The following is a 20,240-nucleotide window of genomic DNA, read 5'->3' as shown; positions in this document are numbered from 1 at the left end:
AAACTACACCACACACTTCTGCTACACTAATTAGGTCTCTGTATAATTTTTCATGAATTTTGTCAAGATATATTTTTAACAAGAATATAAATAAAACAGGCATAGTCTCATTTGAGGTTTTGCCACTTTCTGTTCATGTGTAACTTTTAAAATATTCCATTTTATGTAATTTCCAAAGCTATCCTTAAATATTAAAAATCAGTAAATGAAACCATGAGAGTTTCATGAGGTTAGCATTATGAACAATCAATACTTGTTATCAATCAAGGGTGATGTGTGACCCACTCACCCAAATATCTTTCAATTACATGCACCATTTATCCACTAGAAATTCATTCCTTTTTAGAAAGCATCACCCTGTTGTAGGTCTGAGTCCTAAAATATATCTCTTGAGGGTAGCACAGGGGAGGGAGAGGTATCTATACTAAGTTTGCTATTATTTTCTTATCAGTACTGCTGAACCCAAGCAGCATGAGCAGTGTCTGAAATTAGGAGCAAGAGCTGAAAGTATAGCAGGAAAATTATCACAAGTGATGATTACATGTTTGCCTATACCACATTTGGCTTATTCTGCCCTAAATGCCTCAAGAGAAATATGCAGAGAAATGTTATTAATTTTTTATTTATAAATTTTACTGGAGTATAGTTGACTTACAATGTTGTATTAGTTTCAGGTGTACAGCAAAATGAATCAGATATTCTTTCATAGTCTTTTTCATATTCTTTTCCCATACAGACTATTAGAGATACTGAGTAGAGCACCCTGTGCTATACTTTAGGCCCCTGTTACCACTATCTATTTTATATCAGTAGTGGCTATATGTTAATCCCAACCTCTTAATTTAACCCCCACATGTTTCCCCTTCGGTAACCATAAGTTTGCTTTCAACATCTTTGAATCTGTTTCTGTTCTGTGAATAAGTTATTTTGAATCATTTTATTAGATTTCACATATTAGTGATCTCATAGATCTCATATGATATCCCTCATTCTCCACCTGATTTATTTTACTTAATATGATAACCTCTAGGAAATCATCCACAGACATATATGACATCAAAAGTGGCAATCATGAGAAGAGGCTAATACGAAGGCAAAATATTGAAGATACAGTTAAAATTAAGATACCAGCAACCAAAAACAAATCTGTACATATAGAGACTCCTATATCAAAATCTAATGGGAACTGCAAATCCAAAAAATTACAATTGACACACACATTAAAAAAAAGAAAAAGCAGGGAGTTAGTTCCTATTGTGGCTCATCAGAAATGAGCCTGACTAGTATCCATGAGGATGCAGGTTCAATTCCCAGCCTTGCTCAGTGGGTTAAGGATCCAGTGTAGCTGTGAGCTGTGGTGTAGGTCACAGACAGGGTTCTGATCCAACATTGCATGGTGTAGGCTGGCAGCTGCAGCTTCCATTTGACCCCTAGCCTGGGAACTTCCATAAGCCACAGGTTCGGCCCTAAAAAGCAAAAACAAAAGCAAAAGCAATCTAAATACAATATTAAATATAGTCATCAAATCCCAAGAGAAGAGAAAAAGAGGAAGTGAAGAAAAAAGTCCAAGAATAACAAATCCAAAACAATTAAGAAAATGGCAATAAATACACACATATCAATAATTCACCTTGAATGCGAATGGATTAAATGCTCCAACTGAAAGACATAGACTGGCTGAATGGATACAAAAACAAAATGCATATATGTTCTGTCTACAAGAGATACTTGTAGATACTTTCAGTATCTGAAAGTGAAGGATAGAAGGTATTTCATTCAAATGGAAATCAAATGAAAGCTGGAGTTATAATACTCATATCAGACAAAACAGACGTTACAATAAAGACTTTCAAGAGACAAAGAAGGACACTATATAATGATCAAGGGATCGATCCAAAAGAAGATATAAAAATTGTGAATATATATGCACCCAACACAGGAGCACCTCAATATATAAGACAACTGCTAACAGTCATTAAAGGAGAAATCAACTATAACACAATAATTATGTGGGACTTTAATAGCACACTTAGAGTAATACAGAGATCATCCAGACAGAAAATCAATAAAGCAACACAGGCCTGCCTTAAATGACACATTAGACCAGATAGACAATATTTATCGAACATTCCATCCAAAAGCAAAAGAATGCACTTTGTTCTCAAGTGCACATGGAACATTCTACAAGATAGATCATAACTTGGGCCACAAATTCAGCCTCAGTAAATTTAAGAAAACTGAAATCATATCAAGCATTTTTTCTGACCACAACATATGGTGTTGAGGCTAGAAATCAACCATAAGAAAAAAAGTGCAAAATGCCAGAAATACGGGGAGACTAAATAAACAATATGCTGCGAAACAACCAATGGATCACTGAAGAAATCAAAGAAGAAACTTAAAAAATAACCATTGTGGCTAACTGGATTAAGAACACCACATAGTCTCTGTGAGGATGCAAGTTCAATTCCTGGCCTTGTTCAATGGGTTAAGGATCCTGCATTGCCACAAGTTGTGGTGTAGGTCACAGATGCAGCTTGAACCCAGTATTACTGTAATGATGGCGTAGGCCAGCAGCTACATCTCTCATTTGCCCCCTAACCTGGGACTTCCATATGCCACAGATGTACCTGTAAAAATATAAAACTTCCCAATCTTATTGGCTTGAAGACCAGAGGACAGTGTTTGGGGTGACAAGAGCCGCTGATATAATCCTACAAAGGAAAGAGACAGAGAGATACTGGCACTATCCCTCACTTTCCAGTGGCCCATCACCAACTACATTTTCACTCAGGTATTATATTGAAACTGCAGGCTCTTCAGATCACAGGCATTAGAGTAAATAGTGACCTACAAGATTGTCATTTTTTTTAACCAAGTTAGCGAGCTATGTTGAATTTAGTTGTTAGCTCAAAAACTTTGTTATAAACTGTTTAAGTTTTCACTATGGCTTTTCTTTGAAACATACTGAATTTTCTCTAAGTGTTTTAGGTAATAATTTTAAAAAGTTTGAATTTCAGGAGACAAAAAGAAGTCCAAATTGTTCTAATTCATAGAAAAATATTTATTTGCTACCAAATGATTTATGCCAATATTCTAGAAAAATGAGGTGATAGAGTAACACAGAGAAGTGTAACAGAACTTTTTGACCATGTCTATAAAATATAAAGGAAAGAGTCGTTTCATGGTGATTTTCATTTTTATCCTCTATGTAATTAATGTTTCTGTTACATTTATGACGACAAAGTTTCCTACACAAAGATAATGATTTTGAAGAATGCAGCAACATATTCATATCAACTAGGGATAGTCTCCCTAACTTAAAGAAAACCACTATTTGTTGTTTGTGTAAACATGGGCATCATGTCTTTAAATTGAAAACTGCAGAACTATCTCTAATTAGTTAGCTTTTTAAAAATTTCCTAAGGCAAGGGTGTAGAGACTCTAGTTTATTGTCCTTAAATAGTTGCATTACTAAGTAATACAGAGGCTTCCTCTTGTGGCACAAGTAAGAAGGCATTTATTTTTAAAATAATTTTATTAATGTTTTTAATTATTTTATCATTATGAATGCACTTTAATGACCAGGATAAGCAATACTCAGTGTTTCCTATTTTGTAGTCTCTTAGAAGAATCCAAGAAAATGTTTATGAGGCATTTTATTCCTTATGCCAACAGCTAAAATAAAAGATTTTAGAAGTACCTGGAGGCATAGAGATCCTAAATTACATGCAAGACATTACTAGAGAACCCAGAAATAAAAAGTATTTATTTTCTCTAGGCTATTTCAATACTGCCTTCTCACAAATAAACATTAAGATGTCCTAACATATATTGCTTTCACTATTTCAGTCTTGGTTGCAAAATAACTTTATAATAAATAATTGACAGTACTTTCCTTTAACTGACTGATCTCCTGAAATTCAGTAAACAAAAGCATGAAAAAGAAGCCTAATAAAAGCTCTTAATTAGGAAATTTGTCCCTGAGCACAGATTTTCTTTCAGCTTAAAAAACTGCTTTATGGACAGATTATCAGTTTTTATTTTCAGTCTCTTTCTCTAATTTGTGTTTGTGTGCACATACACAGTAATGCAAACATATTTTCTTGGAGACAACTGAAATATAAAAATTTATTTTGCAAATCAACTATCCAGATATTCTTTTAAACAAAGCATTTATTTTTTTCATTACTAGCATAATTCAGAAAGAAAAAAGGCTTCAGTATGTGGTGTTTATAACATATTTCTTTCTTGATGAATTCCTATATTTTTCCAGAGCCTCCTTGAACCTGTAAGGAGAATTATTGCATGTTTTCTCACTATATTCTATATTCAATTTATTTCTTACATTCTACACAGAACATAAGATCATAAAAAGAAAATTGTTTTCTCTTGTTTTTTCCTATCATTCTTCCTTATAATGAATTAAATGTGATCTGTATATTTAGAGCTTTCTTTAAAAAAGATCTGGAGTTCCCGTCGTGGCGCAGTGGTTAACGAATCCGACTAGGAACCATGAGGTTGCGGGTTCGATCCCTGCCCTTGCTCAGTGGGTTAACGATCCGGCGTTGCCGTGAGCTGTGGTGTAGGTTGCAGACTCGGCTCGGATCCCGCGTTGCTGTGGCTCTGGCGTAGGCCGGTGGCTACAGCTCCGATTGGACCCCTAGCCTGGGAACCTCCATATGCCGCGGGAGCGGCCCAAGAAATAGCAACAACAACAACAACAAAAAGACAAAAAAAAAAAAAATAAAAAAAAAATAAAAAAGATCTCATTCTATAATGAAAATGCTTATTAAATGAAATATAGAATTAAAATATTATCAAAGCATTTATTCACAATAGCCAAACACTTTTTGGGACAGAAAAAAATAATGATAAAGTTTGATAAAGTATTCTGATTGAACAGATATTTTTAATCTATTAAGAGTTTGATTATGCAGAATTTAGTTTGGTTTTCAATCAATAATGAAGCAACAGAAAAGTAGCAGAACTATAATAATGTTTTGGAAATTATTAAGATGAAACAATGTTATTATAGTAATAGTATTAGTTTTCTTTATCTGACCTTAGGAATTAGCTTTCATTTTACCTTAATGATATATAATTCATAATTATTTATTTTTTAATTGCTTTACTTTTTCTTACTGGTTAAGTTTAATAAAGTGAGAATTATGGATAATTAATAAGATTGTATAATGAAGGGATGCTATAATATAAAGATGCTATAATGTAAAGATTGCAATAAAATACTGAATACATTTTCTAAGTATTCAATTTTAAGCTCAACTATTAAAATCTGTTTTATCTTCATTCAAAATCTGACATCTTTTATATCATTTCCTTACAAAAGTTATCCAAATACTACTATTTTTAGAATAGTAAAGTGGCTTAATTTCTATTTGAATAATATTGAAATAATACAATTTTGAAGAAATGTCATACCGATATGTAAATTACCTGGAGTCTCATCTCTTCCTATGGTGATCAAATTCACCCTCTTTCAAACCCTTCAACTACTCCCTTCCATCATTACTTCTTTGCCATGTACGTAATAGGGAATCAATACATGCTTTTTTGAAAATGTAATTCAGAGGACTAATGATAAAATAACCATTGCACATTGGATTTTGTGGTATCAGTATAAGTAAAAATTAATAAATCTACAAGGCAATTTAATAGTTTATCATAGTTTATTTACTTTCAATAAGATGCTCCATTTATTTGCCCAGGTCCCCTAATTTCTAAGTTTCTTTCATATCAATTTTTTAATAGTATCTTTTTTTTCAGTAACATGAATGGATAAAATCAATTCAGTGTTAAATGAGCCTAATTCATGTGACTGTATGCTTAGGATTTTTTTTCTTTTGCTTAAATTTTTAAAAATTCTTTATAAAACTTATGAAATATATAAATGACCATAGAGCAAAAGTAAGAAGAAAACTTCAATTTTAGGGATGAATTATTAAATTGAAAAAGCTGAATTTAATCCACTGTAGAAAGAGTCAATACCATACCACTTTATCATAAAACAATGAGTAGTAACTTGCTGAACTGAAAGATTATATTTTCAATCTGCTAAGCCTTAAAATTTCATTTTAAAGTCAGTCCTCAAGTTGTCAACCGTAGATCTGTATATGCTGTGTAAAATCAAAAAGTATAAGAGCATATACTCTCAAGGCAACTGAATATTAAAACTGTTATTATTGATTGCGTAGACATGGATTTTGTTGATTTGACATTAGCAATTTAAAATGTGAAGTTTAGGAACAAAATAATTGTCAACTTACTATAAAGTAAATTTTTGAATTTTTATCTTTTTTTTGGTCTTGCCCCTATTTCAATCTTGTGCCACCAAAAGAAAAAAAAATATACTGGAAATGGAATATGGAAAATTGACATTGGGATCCCATAGCCTCAGTATGAACAAAATTTCAAAAATTATTAGCTCCATGGTTTTGGCAGGCTACTTAATTCTTGTGACTGTTAGTTTTTCGTTTTTGCTTGTTTTGAATGTGTCTGAAAAGTTGACCAATTTATACAACTGTACTTTCAAATTTTTAGGATGGTTAAAAATAATACACATAAAATAAACATCATAATAGAGTACACTTGGTACATATACAATATGTATCATTAATAAAGTTATTTTAATATTACTGTAGCATATTCTATTTTTTCTATAGTCATTCATTATAAAAATCATAACTTGATTTTGACTGTTTGATTGTTGGTTCCCAGGGAGACAAGAACATAAATGAAGCAAAGTGAATAATATGGCTTAAAAGTAAAGCACAAACTTGTGGTTACAAAGAGAGGTGGGAGTGGGATAGACTAGGAGCTTGGGGTTTGTAGATGTAAACTGTTACATTCAGAATGTATAAGCAATAAGGTCCTACTGTATAGCACAGGGAACTATGTCCAATCTCTTGGGATAGAACATGATGGAAGATAATATGAGGAAAAGAATGTATATGTATGTCTGTATGACTGGGTCATTTTGCTGTACAGCAGGAATTGGCACGACATTGTAAATCAACTATATATATATATTTTTAAAAGTATATCATCCCTTGTAGAAAGACAGTGTGTATAGTGTACATCTCTTTCTTTTTTAACTGGTATCAATAAAGTGAACTTACAATGAACAGAGGGATTTTACAATTAACTGCCTTTGATTAGTAATGCAAAATGCAAACCTCTTTTTAAGATAAGCTCAAAGTTGTGTACTATGTATTATGCCTTCCACTAATACCGCAATCCTTGACAGCTTTTGCCTGTTTCATAAAAGACCTTTGTCCTGCTCTGAAATTCTTCCTATCATATAGACCAAATTTTAATTTAGGGAAATGTAAAAAGTAGTAGTATATTTTTAAAATATGTTCAAAAGAATAGAAAAATTTCTCTCAGATGTGGACTTAGACACTGTGAACAAAAACAATATGATGAGCTTTGTTTTATTGCTCTAATCATATTACACTATGTTCTGAACAACCTCCAGTTTCCTATAAATTGTCACTCCCTATAGAGTTCTGTGCCTGGCATAGCCAAATAATCTCCTGTCGGACCAACAGTGCTGCAGATAACAATTGTGAACCCTAGGCAAAACATAAACAGTTTCCTTAATGCATCAGAGAGGGCCAGAAGCAAGCAGATATTCCAAGGTTGTTGATACATGGAAGAAAGGAATGACATGGGAAAAAGTTTTCTATAACTCATTCTGAGAGATGCCTTAGGCATTCACTATGCAATGTGGATAAAATTTAACAAAATCCCTGCAGTCCTACTGGCATGAGGAACCATGAGACAGATTGTAGGATGACTACAGCCACTTAATGTAAGGTAGAAAATTCCAGAAAGAAAAGGATAGGAGATTCTTAAATTCTTTGTATAATCTCTGGCCAGATCCCTGGCTAACTTCCGAACTAATCATACATGGGAAAAACTCCAATAGCCCTGCTATGGCTAAAAGGGGAAATTGAGTTTCATAGTTTTAATTCAGACCAGTTATATTTCTTTGGAAATAAAATTTTAAAAATAATCATTGGCAGGTCATACAATCATATATGGTTTCTAAAACATATTAGTTGGAATGTCCAAAATAGGAAAGTCAATGATATAGTTCCAGTCTGTGTGCCAGCAGGTTTGTATTCTCTGACACAATCAGAAAGAGCTGATTTATCCGTTTGAGTCTGAGGGCTGGAAGAGCTGTCATTTCAGTTCAAATGTAAAGTCCCCGTTTTTGGCAGTTCAGGCAGAAGGAGTGAATGCCTCCTTACTCAGAGGAGGCTTAGCCTTTTTGTTCTATTAAGACCCTCAACTCACTATATGACCAGCCACATTAGGGAGGGTGATCCTTTCTTTCTCAGTTTACCAATTCAAATGTTAATCTCATCAAGAAATACCCTCACAGACAAACCCAAAATGTTGCTTGACCAAATATCTGTGCACCCCATGGCTCAATCAAGGTTAGAAATTTAACTATCACAATCCATCACTAACATGACACTAACATGATACTATTCTATGTACAGCCAAAAATGCATTAACCCCTTTCCCAAAAGAAGATAACTCATCCTCTTAGATGAATTATCTTAAACTTCCACAAAAAGACAATCCATTTTAAAAAATGCTATGATGTCAAATTAACAATATTTACTACTGTGATATAAAGTTAATACATCTTATAAGGGAATAAGAGAGGGAAGAAAAGAAACATATTTGATACTCAAATATATTCATAATAAAATAAGGAAATACTCATGACAATTACAGTCTTTGCTCTGTAATTTATCATTTGGACAGAGCTGATATTTATATACTATGATTTTTCATCACTCATTCTGTATTGCCTTTGCCTTCAGCAAGTATCTCAGCTGAGCTTGATTCTTTAAATATTGAATAACCTTAACCTTCATTCCTGGAGAATGTGGGCCATTATTAGCCCTGACTGGGATAGGCTGTTGTAGTTTTTTTGTTGTTGATTTTTATCACAGGGCATGGTAATACTAAAAAGACCCTTGAAGATATCGCCTGTATTCTAGATACATTCTTCCTAACCTCCACTGTGGAGTAGTACTCTAATTTCCCCTTAGTAGTCAGAACGAATCATCCTAGATAGTACAGTAATTTCCTTTTTTCCTGTTAATTCAGTGGCATAAGGGGTTCAAGGTGACCAAATGACAATCTTAACTTCCAGTTCAAGGGGATCATTGTTGTATCTTCTGTTGGAAGCATTCATCCTTTTATTACTGGGCCAGTGGAGCATAATGTTATGGAAGGAAGAAGTAAAAATGTTGCTATGAGTCACTAGGGGTGATAATGTGTGGTGCCACACATATTTCCACCCCTTGATTCCTAGACCTGTTAATCCTAGCTAGAGGAGAAACAGTATTATATATTAGGTGCAGTGTGTGTGATATCAGCTTGATTACTTAAATCTTTATTTTTTTCTGCTTTATTGGGATATTACTTGAGTCTTTTTAGCCTGCAAACATTCTTTAAGCTGTCAAGTTTTAATTTTGTCTACCTTTTATGTTAATCTTCTAAAAACATTTTATTTTGAAATTAATATAAAATCAAGAACAATCAAATAAGTAGAAGTACATTAAAAATAGTAGTATATGGAGACTAGCCTTATGAGTTATTAAATTTTACATAAACTACCATGATTTAATAGTGTTATACCAGTATGAAACTTAAGAAAATTCAGAATATAGATACAAAATAAGAATTGTAAGTGTATTAGTAGATAAGGAAGATAAAATATATTTAATATGAACACAGTAAAGTTCTCTATAAGAAATAGACAAACCCAGAGGCAACTTAAATAATGATAAATTTCATTATATATACTTTGAAAATGTCTGAAAAAATCAAATTTAAAATACTATAGATAATCCTGAATAGCTAAAGCAAAGTTGAAAAAAAACACAGAACAGGAAGAATCTTGTTCCCAGAGGGAAATCTATACTACAAACCTACAATCATCAAAACAGTATGGTACTAGCACAAAAACAGAAATGCAGATCAGTGAAACAGGATAGAAAGCCCAGAAATAAACCCAAGTACCTATGGTCAAGTAATGTATGACAGAGGAGGCAAGAACATCCAGTGGAAGAAAGACAGTCTCCTCAATAAGTGGTACTGGGAAAACTGGACAGCTACATATAAAAGAATGAAGAAATTCTCTAAACCATACATAAAAATGAATTCAAAATGGATTAAGGATCTACATGTAAGGCCAGATACTGTAAAACTATCAGAGGAAAATATAGGAAAAACTCTAACATAAATCACAGCAATATATTATTTAATCAACCTCCTAGAATAATGAAAATAAATCAGAAATAAACAAATTAAACTTAAAATCTTTTGCACAGCAAACCCCGACCCCCCAAAAAAAGACAAACCACAGAATAGGAGAGAGTTTTCAAATGTGGTACCCAACAAGGGATTAATCTCCAAAGTATATGAATACCTCATGGAGCTTTATATCAAAAGAACAAAACAAAACAAAAAACAAGCAAAAAGTAGGCAGAAGATGTAAACAGGCATTTATCCAAAGAAGGAAGACAGATGGACAAAAAGCACATGAAAAGATACTCAGCAGCACTAATTATTAGAGAAATGCAAATCAAAACAACAATGAGATATCATCTCACACCAGTCAGAATGGCCATCATCAAAGTATCTACAAAAAATAAATACTGGAGAAAGTGTGGAGAAAGGGAACATTTCTACACTGTAGGAATGTAAATTGGTACAACCACTATGGGGGACAGTATGGAGGTTCCTCAGAAAACTAAACATAGAGTTAACATATGATCCAGCAATCCCACTCCTAGGCATCTATCTGGAGAAAACCATAATTCAAAAAGATATTTGCACCCCAATGTTCAGTGCTGCACTGTTTACAATAGCAAAGATGTGAAAGCAACCTAAATGTCTGCTGGACAGAGCTGACAGAGGAGAGGATAAAGAAGATGTGGTATGTATGTATACATGTATAATGGAATATTACTCAGCCATAAAAAAGAATTTACTATTATGTTAAACAATTCCTAAAGGTGGTAGTCTCTATTTTACCCTATGAAAACACAAGAAAAAGTCATGGCTTTCAACTTTTTAAATTACAACAAGCCATTTTATACTGAAACACTGTACATGTAAGTAAACATGCTCATTTGCTAAACTATATATGTATGTCTTTTGTCCTTTTAGGGCCATACCTGTGTGGCATAAGGAGGTTCCCAGGCTAGTGGCTTAATCAGAGCATTAGCTGCTGGCCTACGCCACAGCCACAGAAATGCTAGATCCAAGCAGAGCAACACACAGCTCAGGGGAATGCTGGATCCTCAACCCACTGAGTGAGGCCAGGATTGAACCCACAACCTCATGGTTCCTAATCAGATATGTTTCTGCTGCACCGTGATGGGAACTCCATCATTTGCTAAACAATATTTTTGCCTACTATTTGCGATGCGTGTAGAAATACTTGGCTGTCCTATCCTTTACTATTTTATTAAAATGAAGAGACCAGGCACTAAGTTGATGCTATTAGACTGTCACCCAGAGTTTTTAAAGCACTGCTCTTGCAGGTGCCAAATGAGCTTACATATAGTCTAAATAGATTAACACAAATGTTGTGATACCATAAGGATATTATTATTTATGGCCATCCAATTTGAAAGCTTAATATAGCAAAATGCAGCTGTGATCAAAAGATTCCATCAGAAGTAAGCATCATTTTAGCACCCAACCTTTTTTGCCAATCAGTATATAATTGTTGACTTTGATTACATTTCTCTGATATAATGAGTACTTTCTAAAAATTACATGCACTACTTACCTTTTTGAAAGAGATAAAATTTTAAAAACTTATTTCATTCCAAAGAGAAAAGAAAAAAGTTGTAGCTTCAAGTATGTAGGAAGCGATGATAATATTTTTACCATGTTAATAGTCCAAATCATAAACATGTAAAACTTCTGCAGAATCCTATCAGGGATTTTCACAGTGTAATTTCTCAATTATAAGTAAAAGTGTCTCATCTACTCTGGATTGTAAGTAAAAGGATAGTGTGAAACATCTTTTCAGTTCCAAAACCACATGGTGAAAACCTTCTACTTTCTTTCTTCAAAAAGTTTAAGTAATGCCTTCTTATTATACATATGAACATTAACATTATTCTTATACTTTCAATTCTATTATGTCATTTTCGAAGGTGTCATGGTTCAAAGTTTCAGCAATACCTTTTTGTAATTTTCTTCTTTCTGTTATTCCAAGAAGTAGTGTTTATTCTAAATAGAGTTTGGGAACTGTTGTTCTCTATTCTCAGCTAAAATCTAATTTCAACCTTATATTATCAAAACTACTATGAAAATATTAATTTATTATTGAATAACTTGGTTTAGTAACATTAGAAAAATAGTGGCCATACTCCTAATTCCAGCTTAAAAGTTAAATGGAATTATGCATGAAGCCATAACCTTTTCATATTAGGATGAAAAAGGGAAAGGTACACTGTAAAGGCCATTGTGAGGAAAGGGGGTATTAAATTTGTAAGGATTTATTCTTATCTCATGATTTTGTGAAATATGGCTCAAAACATCTTGGGAAATTTTTAATTACAATAAATGTCTTCACTTGTATTAATGTGCTCATAAAAGGCTTTGGTAACAAATATATAAGTTCAGTGAAGATATAACTCTTTGGAATGTATAAAATTCTATAAATTATTTGTTTAATATTTGATCTACTTTTTTCATTAAAAAATATCATCTACAGAAAAGTTGTAGTAAAAGTCATATTTTTACAACACATGCTTATCCCTTACTAGGATTCACCAAATGTTAATTTTTGGCACATTTGTCTTCTCTTTTTCTTAATATTCAAAAGTAAATTACTGACATGATACTTCTAAGATCAAGGACAACCCCCTATGTAACCACAATTCCATTTTCACAACAAAGAGTTTAACTTTGATACTGTAATGTTATATAAAGTTCAATCTAGAGAGGAGGAGATCAAGAAGGCAGAGTAGGAGGACATGGAGCTCACACCTCCCCACAGACACATCAAAAGTACATCTACATGTGGAGCAACTCTCTCAGTGAAAGCAAAAGAGAGACTGGAAGAAAGACTTTTATACAACCAAGACTATAAGAATGATCCACATGGATTCATGTAGGGAGGGAAGAAAAGCATTGAAGTCAGGAGCTGTGCTTCTAGGAGAGGCAGCAGAAGAGGAGGTGATTATGTGGGGGGAGGGCAGTGAGTGAGCAGTTAAGTCTACATATTGGGCACCCCAGGCCTGGGGGTCAAAGCTGGGAGGACAAATCCCATTATCTGATTTAAAAAAAAAAAAAACAGTAGAACTGATAGTGAGGCTATAAGAAATGCAGACTCCACTCATGAAAACCATGCACTTACATGATTACTCCTAAAAAAAGTGGAGGAAGCAAATTGAAATTGATAGTCAGTCGAGCTGATTTCCTGCAACTGACCTGGCACACATCCTATCCTAAGCCAAGCAATCTCTCCAGCTGCTCTTGCTTAAAACTTAACATCCATTCATGATAAAAACTCTCATTAAAGTTGGTATAGAGGGAACATATCTCAACATAATACAGATTATTTATGAAAAACCCACAGCTTTCATCATACTCAAGGATGAAAAGCTAAAAGCTCTTGCTCAGAATTAGGATATCCATTCTAGGCACTTTTATTTAGCATATTATTGGAAGTCCTAGCCAAAGCAAATAAGAAATAAAAAGCATCTAAGGAAAAAGTAAAAAAATGTCATTATCCATAGACAACATGATACATATACAGAAAACCGTAAATCTCCACCAAAAAAACTGTTGTAACTAATAAATGGATTCAGTAAACCTGCAGCATACAAGATTAATACACAGAAAAATCTACTGCTTATCCTTTCACTAATAATTAACTATCAGTAAGAGAATTCAATAAAATAATCCCATTTACAATTCCATCAAAGAGAATAAAATGCCTAGAAATAAACTCAACCAAGGAGATGGAAGATCCATATTCTGCAAACTATAAAACACTGATGAAGGAAATAGAAGATGATACAAAGAAATAGAATGATATCCTGTGTTCATGGATGAGAAGAATTAATATTGTTAAAAAGTCCAGACAACTGAAAGCATTCATGAAATATCATGCAAGCTCTACCCAACTACCCATGACATTTTTCACAGAACTAGAACAAATAATCCTAAAAAAAATTATATGGTACCAAAAAAGATTCCAAATTGCCAAAGAAATCTTGAGAAAAAAGAACAAAGTTAGAGGTGTCAGACTTTCTTCAAACTATGCCACAAAGCTATAGAAATCAAAACAGTATGATACAGGAACAAAAACAGACACATACATCAAGAGAAAAATAGAGAGCCCAGAAATAAACCTATCACTTGTGGTCCATTATATTCCCTTGACAAAGGAGGAAACAATATATAAGGGGAGAAAGACAGCCTTTTCAGTAAGTGATGCTGGCAAAACTGGAGTGCTACATTAAAAGAATGAAATTAGGTCATTGCCTCACACTATATACAAAAAATGGATTGAAGACCTCACTATAAACTCAGAAGCCATAAAACCCTTAGAAGAAAACATAAGAAAAGGAAACAAAAGCAAATATAAACAAATGGGACCTAATTAAACTTTACAAGCTATTGTACAACAAAGAAAACCATCAGCAAATGAAAGAAAATACACTTAATAGGAGAATATACTTGCAAATGATATGGCCAATAAGGGGTTAATATACAAATAAATATACACAGCTTAGACAATCCAATATCAATAAAAAAATCCCAAATTAAAAATGAGTAGAATACCTGAATAGACATTTTTACAAAGAAACATGCAAATGTCCAATAGACACATAGAAAGATATTCAACATTGCTAATCATTGGAGAAATTTAAATCCATGATAAGATACCAACACACACCTGTCAAATGGATATCATCAAAAAAGTCTACAAATAACAAATGTTAGCAAGGATGTGGAAAAAAGAAAACTTTAATGCACTGTTGGTGGAAATGTAAATTAGTGTTGTCACTATAGAAAAGATTATGAAGCATTCTAAAAAAAAAAAATCCAAAATAAAAATAGAATTATCATATGATACAGCAATTCCACTCCTAGGTATATATCCAAAGAAAATAAAAACATTTTTGAAAAGGTACATACACCCCAATGTTTACAGCAGCATTACTTAAAATAGCCAAGATATGGAAACAACCTAAATGTCATCAACAGATGAATAAAGATGTGGTATATGTATGTGTATATATTATTTTCATATGTATATACACATACAATAGAGTATTAATCAGCCATATAAGAGAATGAAACCTTGCCATTTTTGACAATGTAGACGGACCTGTAGGATATTATGTTTAGTGAAAAAGTTAGACAGAGAAGGACAAATACTGTATGTTATCACTTATATGTGGAATCCGAAAAATAAAACAAATGATTAGATATAACAAAACAGAAACAGATTCACAGCTATAGATTACAAACTAGGAGTTGTGGGGGGAGAGAGAAGGGGAAGGGGCAAGATAGGGGTAAGCAAGGTACTAACTATCATTTATAAAATAAGCGGGATACAAAGATATAGTGCACAACACAGGGAATATAACCAATGTTTTATAGTAATTTAAAATAGAGTACAATATATAAAAACACTGAATCCCTATGTTTTATCCTTGAAAGTAATATTTTAAATCAACTATACTCCAATTAAAAATAAAACCCATATTTATATTACCTGATAGTTCACAAAATTATCTGCCAATCTTATTTAATTTTAATACAAAATTCTACCAAGAATTAAACACTGTATTTGTTTGCACTTATCTTTAGTCTTTTTCTCCCTCTGGACTTTCTTGTCTTTTATAACTTCAACATTTTATGGAGTCCAAGCTGTTGTTTCATAAAATTCTCTGTCATCTAAATTTATCCTTTTGTTAGCTTATGATCATACTTAGAATAAACTATTTGTAAACTATTTAAAACATATTACAAGGTGATATACACAATTCTGAACATTATATCAGGTATCAGGAGACATAATGTTATTTTTTTCCTGGTTAATGGGGATGCTAGTTAGTTTATCTGGCTTGATGCTTTCAGACTATAAGGATCTATCTACTTCTCAGTACCTATTCACAGAGTAGTTTAGCATTGGTTTAGGGATACTTTCTTAAATCAATTTTCACATTTGTGTCTGCAAATTAGTGACTTGTTAATTACATCATCTTCCTATATTTATTAGTTTACTTTTTTGGGAAAAGATGAACTTTATCAGTAGTTTTCTAAATGGAGACTCTCTGTTTCATGAAGTGTTAAATAAAACTTATATCACCTAAATTGTTTTATTTAATTATTTTAACAGTTTTTGGCAACTAGTAATGAGATTGGAAGCTAAAAACCTGTGGTACAAAGAAATGCACAGTTGAAGTGTGCATTGCAGTTTTTGAGTCCACTGTTGTTCTGATGTTATCAAAGGCAGTAGGAAAGTCATGCTCAAATTTGAGCTCTGCTCTCTTGAATGCCCCTCTCTGATCCAAAAGATATATCTTTACATATATAATTTATACATATATATATTTATTATATATATATGTATTTTAGATGTTTCATAATATGAAGTCAAATGCATGACAGTCTTCCAGTTTTTTTTTATATAGGGACAAAAATTGAGTGAATTTTCTGGAGCTAATAAGTAAAAGCTTGAAGCCATTAATAAATTAATCTATTCATGTTTTCTAAAAACATAACCAGTGATTGGCTGTATTAAACTTGTACTTTTTTTATTTACAAAAAGGAGAGCTTAATTATAAAAACTATATATATATCCAGCTGCTGTCTGATTATAAGTTACAGATATTAATTTTACCCATATATATGTATACACACACACACACACACACCATATATTACATAACCATATACAGATATAAGAAACATTCTGGGGCCTTGGAAATGTTCCAGGGTTTATTATAAATCCCAGGTTCTGGGATCCTGGAAAAGTTCCAGAGAGTTATATAGGAGTTATATTGGGAGTTTGCAACAGACGTCAGCCTTAAAGTGACTCACATCACCTAGAGGTAAGCCCACAGGGGGCCTCAGAGAAATAAACTGGGAATATTTTGACCAATAGCACATCAAAAACTAGATAAACACAAGTCAAATTATTCGAAGTTGTCAGGCTATACACCACAATAAAGAAATCTTCCTGGGAAAGGAATAGCTCTGTTACTAATGAGAATCTCAAGAGCCAAAGCTGCAAAACTGGTAGGCATAGCGGGAGCACTTACAAGCTCACCACCTCTTGACTCTTGTGCTAGGGTAAGTTGGTAATAGAACAGGTTAGACTGACCAGCTAACCTCAAGAAAATTTTTTTGCAAAGAGTTACAGAGTAAAACAAAAAATTCCCAACCCAATTTCACATCCCTTTTAATTATTAATTTATCTCCAAGGTACCCAAGGCTTAGCAATACAAATGGAATCCTCAAGTTTCAAAGAATTTGAGCACACTGCTTTCCAGCACACCTGCTTATTTTATGTCTAACAACTGTGGTGTCAGAAGCTATAGATACCTACAAAAATGGTAAAAATCTTAGGACAATCTCAAATTACAATAGCCTATACAGGCATTGCTCCGAGGAGACAAGATTATTCATTTGAGAAGTGCCTTGAGAAGCCAGAATTCCCAAATCAAACAAGAGAATGGGATACCTATTTTAAGTGTCATTCAGTAGACTCTAAAAAACTTGAAGATTCAAAAATAGATTCATTGAAAGAGTCATTGGAAAAGGCTACTGAAAAATTGAAGACACAAGATGTGCCCAAAACAAGACTGTGAGACTGAAGTTACTGCTCTTACTCCCATCTGTCCTCATTTACCTTAGCCCTCCTAATCTACTAATCCTCTTTCTGAATTGCCTTTTCACTCTCAAAAGTCTACAAGACCATAAACAAAAGTCTACCAAGTCAGTGACCTTATCACAACAAAGCCAGAAACCTAAAACACATGGGCTTTACCCATTAACCTACTTAGGGGGCCAACATAAAAACACTGCCCTGGGATTGGGTGTCTCATTTGTAGTCAACTGGAACACTGGGGGAAAAAATGTCCTTGAATGTTGTGCAAATTCTTCCACACCAACTTGAAACAACCTCATAACTAACCTCAAAGTATGGCCACCATATAGTGTTGCTGACACTCTAAGAGATTTTCTGGTAAACTGATTTTTATTCCCTTAAAAAGCCCACATGAAACTAAAAGTTAGTAGAAAAACTTGACAAATTCTGGTAGCTCCTGGACCTACACACTCTGCTTTAAACCTCACTCACTCTGGAGCCTACGATTTGGGTCCTGAGAAAACAGGCAGAAGTAGGTGAAGGGGCAGAACTCTTACCAGAGTCAGGTATCCTGGATAGTTCTATAGAGTCCAATTAAGAAAGGAAGGAAAAATTTTCCATCATGTCTTATTGCTTTTCTTTGCTTTTCTCTCCCAAGGATAGCCACTGACTTCTTGTTTGTCTCCTTTTGTGTCCTTGGCTTTGATTTCTGTATGTCTGCAGCATGTCAGTTGTTGGTTCCTTCACATGCAGACAGCTCAGCTGTCAGGTCGGGGAACCCCAAATGCCGCCAGATAGAAACATTTGTTGCAGTCCATCTGTAGCGATGATCTGTCAAGATGAAACTGAAACACTTTAGTAATGAGTTTGATGTCTTTTGTTCTAAGGAAAACCTCCCATGGTTTGGGTGGATGCCATGACTCATAAGCAGTGGTACCCTGTTCCTACAGGGCTTTGCGGCAAGACTGAGATTAAGAGAGCAACAGGGAAACAGGACATGATTGGCTAGGAGGTTGGGGATTTTCTTTCAGGTCAGCTAGGTAAGGTAAACTAGCTAAAGCTGAGTTACAGCATTATAACTGGTATTATGTTTGCATTCCTTGACAGGTGTTTCTCATAAGTGCAGGCTGGCTTAGGTTTAGAGTTGTAATGTGTGCTGGGATTCTGGGGTGGCCTCAATTTGATGGGTCCTAATATACAAATTAACTTTATCAGGTTCTACTGACTGTTGCCAGCTATCAGAGAAATTTTCCAAGTCTATTTTTCCTTTGAGTAATTTTGATAGTAGCCCTGGATTTTGTGAAGGTGTTATCTTTGGTTCCCTCTGTGGGGGCAAATTTTGTGCCCAAGAGGTCATTCACTTCTTCTAGGGACATTTACTCTCTTGTCCTAGCTGAATTCTGACAGGTATTTGAAAGTTCGTTTGTTTTTAATGAGTACCTTATGGTCAGAATCAGCAAAAAATGGAAGCTGATATTCAGAGCCTGATAATTTTTTTTTAACTCAGCTAAATGAAACTATGTACTCAGAAGGAAAGAAAAAATTCCAAAGGCAAACAGCTCAAAATAGGAATATTTGATTTCTTAGTTGAATATCTTTTTTTCTCCCTAATATAAACAAGCAAACTAAAGATAATATAGCAGGATGGTTAGCTCAGACCCTTGATAGCATTCAGGTTACAACCCAATTCTTTGATGAGTTAAAAACAATAGTCCTACAAATAAATTGAGGTCAGCTTGTTACATAACCGAGCCTTTATAAAACCAGCAAAAGCCCACATATCCTTTTACCATTTCCCAAACTTGCCCTATCCATCTCCAAGTGCTCATAGTATTATAAAAATTCTGGTTTAGGAAACGAAAGTCCTTCTTGGAGAGACTTGCATTCTTTCTTTGTGACTTTGAGATATAAATGGTCTACCCTGTCTTCTCCAAAAACTGAATGTTACCTCTTTGGAAAGAAAAAGTCAGGGAGGGAATTCTTATCAGTAGTGGAAAAAAAGAGAGAGAAAGGCAATTTGGTAACTATGTGAAGGAAAAATCTTTTTTCCACAAATACTAGCAAAATTTTAAGACATCCAAACAGGTAAACTTAACTTCTGCCAGAAACACAATTTGGATCCATCTGTTCCATTAAGAACCAGTCATTTTCAAACCTAGAGCAGGATTATGTGGGGCCTTCCTGGGCCCCCATTTTTTGTTTGTAGGAAACAGGCTTCATTCAGCCTCTTTGACCTTCTCTGATTTCCAAAGGGCAGATTCAAATAGCTGCTTATCAGGGAAGGGAAGGAGTGAATGCAGAAACAAGGTAGGATCAATCAAGAAAATGCAGCCTTGGG

The 20,240-nt window shown here is 33.7% G+C and overlaps 1 long non-coding RNA gene across 12 annotated transcripts in view; it reads right to left on the bottom strand.

Moving 5' to 3' along the window:
- LOC146406913 (uncharacterized) overlaps nucleotides 1-18,600 on the bottom strand; it is a 709,993-nt gene extending 691,393 nt beyond the window's left edge. For all 12 annotated transcript variants that reach the window (XR_014841467.1, XR_014841485.1, XR_014841481.1 and 9 more), the window contains exon 1: nucleotides 18,460-18,600. This is a non-coding gene — a long non-coding RNA (uncharacterized LOC146406913). The remainder of the gene's footprint in view (nucleotides 1-18,459) is intronic.
- Between the last annotated feature and the right edge of the window lie 1,640 nt (nucleotides 18,601-20,240).

This window comes from Sus scrofa, chromosome 1 (genome assembly GCF_054392235.1).
Source record: "Sus scrofa isolate SSC_HxYL_T2T_F1_AM1 chromosome 1, Sscrofa_HxYL_maternal_Yorkshire_Landrace_v2.0, whole genome shotgun sequence".
Taxonomy (NCBI): Eukaryota; Metazoa; Chordata; class Mammalia; order Artiodactyla; family Suidae; genus Sus; species Sus scrofa.
Note: the sequence above shows the minus strand (reverse complement) of the source record. Positions and strands in the feature narration are given on the sequence as shown.